We start from the raw sequence: 2,266 nt of genomic DNA on the forward strand, positions 1-2,266 counted from the left end.
TCATGAGGTGACAGTATATAATGTCACCTTTTATTTGAGGATATTTTCATACATATCTGTTTCACCATTTAGAAAAATGAAAGCACTTTATGCATCTAGTCCCCTATTTAAAGAAGTCATATGTTTTCTGACCAATTCACTTAAACCTGTTAGGGCTAGGGGGCAGTATTGACACGGCTGGATAAAAAACGTACCCGATTTAATCTGGTTACTACTCCTGCCCAGTAACTAGAATATGCATATAATTATTGGCTTTGGATAGAAAACACCCTAACGTTTCTAAAACTGTTTGAATGGTGTCTGTGAGTATAACAGAACTCCTATGGCAGGCGAAAACCTGAGAAGATTTCAAGCAGGAAGTGGCCTGTCTGACAAGGTGTGTTTCATCTTGGCTCTTTTTATTGGAGACTCAGGATCTGTGCAATAACGTGACACTTCCTACGGCTTCCATAGGGTCTCAGAGCCCGGGAAAAAGTTGAACGATATCGAGGCAGGCTCTGGCTGAAACACTTTATCGCTTTTGGCAAGTGGCCACTCAGAGTACTATGGGCTTAGGCGCGTGCCCGCTTCGACCGAATGATTTCTTTTCCTTTGTCTGTTTAGCTAAAAGCAGATTCCCGGTCGGAATATTATCGCTTTTTTATGAGAAAAATGGCATAAAAATTTATTTTAAACAGCGGTTGACATGCTTCGAAGTACGGTAATGGAATATTTAGAATTTTTTTGTCACGAATTGCGCCATGCGCGCGAGCTGATTTACCATTTCGGATAGTGTCTGGGACGCACGAACAAAACGCCGCTATTCGGATATAACGATGGATTATTTTGGACCAAACCAACATTTGTTATTGAAGTAGAAGTCCTGGGAGTGCATTCTGACGAAGACAACAAAGGTAATAACATTTTTCTTATAGTAAATCTGACTTTGATGAGTGCTAAACTTGCTGGGTTTCTAAATAGCTAGCCCTGTGATGCCGGGCTATCTACTGAGAATATTGCAAAATGTGCTTTCAACGAAAAGCTATTTTAAAATCGGACATATCGAGTGCATAGAGGAGTTCTGTATCTATAATTCTTAAAATAATTGTTATGCTTTTTGTGAACGTTTATCGTGAGTAATTTAGTAAATTCACCGGCAGTGTTCGGTGGGAATTCTAGTCACATGCTAGTCACATGCTAATGTAAAAAGCTGGTTTTTGATATAAATATGAACTTGATTGAACAAAACATGCATGTATTGTATAACATAATGTCCTAGGGTTGTCATCTGATGAAGATCATCAAAGGTTAGTGCTACATTTAGCTGTGGTTTGGGTTTATGTGACATTATATGCTAGCTTGAAAAATGGGTGTCTGATTATTTCTGGCTGGGTACTCTGCTGACATAATCTAATGTTTTGCTTTCGTTGTAAAACCTTTTTGAAATCGGACAGTGTGGTTAGATTAACGAGAGTCTTATCTTTAAAATGGTGTAAAATAGTCATATTTTTTTAAAATTGAAGTAATATCATATCTAAGGTATTTGAATAACGCGCCACAGGATTCAACTGGCTGTTGAGTAGGTGGGACGCAAGCGTCCCACCTAGCCCATAGAGGTTAAAGTGTGTTAAATTAGTCAAAGGTTTAGTATTTGGTCCCATATTCTTTGACTGCAATGACTACATCAAGCCTGTGACTGCCATGATTGAGAAAGATCATGAATAATAATGAGTGAGAGAGTTACAGAGGCTGCAACAAAACATGCTAACCTCTCACCATTACCAATAACAGAGGCTACAACAAAACATGCTAACCTCTCACCATTACCAATAACAGAGGCTACAACAAAACATGCTAACCTCTCACCATTACCAATAACAGAGGCTACAACAAAACATGCTAACCTCTCACCATTACCAATAACAGAGGATACAACAAAACATGCTAACCTCTCACCATTACCAATAACAGAGGCTACAACAAAACATGCTAACCTCTCACCATTACCAATAACAGAGGCTACAACAAAACATGCTAACCTCTCACCATTACCAATAACAGAGGCTACAACAAAACATGCTAACCTCTCACCATTACCAATAACAGAGACTACAACAAAACATGCTAACCTCTCACCATTACCAATAACAGAGGATACAACAAAACATGCTAACCTCTCACCATCACCAATGTATTTATTTATAAGCACCTCACATTGTGGTTACTCACTACTTGGTAGATATTCCCTCAGCGAAGTATGGCAGTTCCATGCAGGTTTCCTCACCAA

General features: G+C 38.9%; 1 long non-coding RNA gene across 1 annotated transcript in view; it reads right to left on the reverse strand.

Annotated features, from left to right (window-relative positions):
* LOC145877181 (uncharacterized) overlaps positions 1 to 1,843 on the reverse strand; it is an 11,418-nt gene extending 9,575 nt beyond the window's left edge. Inside the window, exon 1 of the long non-coding RNA XR_014391602.1 lies at positions 1 to 1,843. This exon is cut by the window's left edge and continues 544 nt beyond it. This is a non-coding gene — a long non-coding RNA (uncharacterized LOC145877181).
* Between the last annotated feature and the right edge of the window lie 423 nt (positions 1,844 to 2,266).

The sequence above is a fragment of the Salmo salar genome, unplaced genomic scaffold (assembly GCF_965601325.2).
Source record: "Salmo salar unplaced genomic scaffold, fSalSal1 ptg000691l, whole genome shotgun sequence".
NCBI classification, from domain to species: Eukaryota; Metazoa; Chordata; class Actinopteri; order Salmoniformes; family Salmonidae; genus Salmo; species Salmo salar.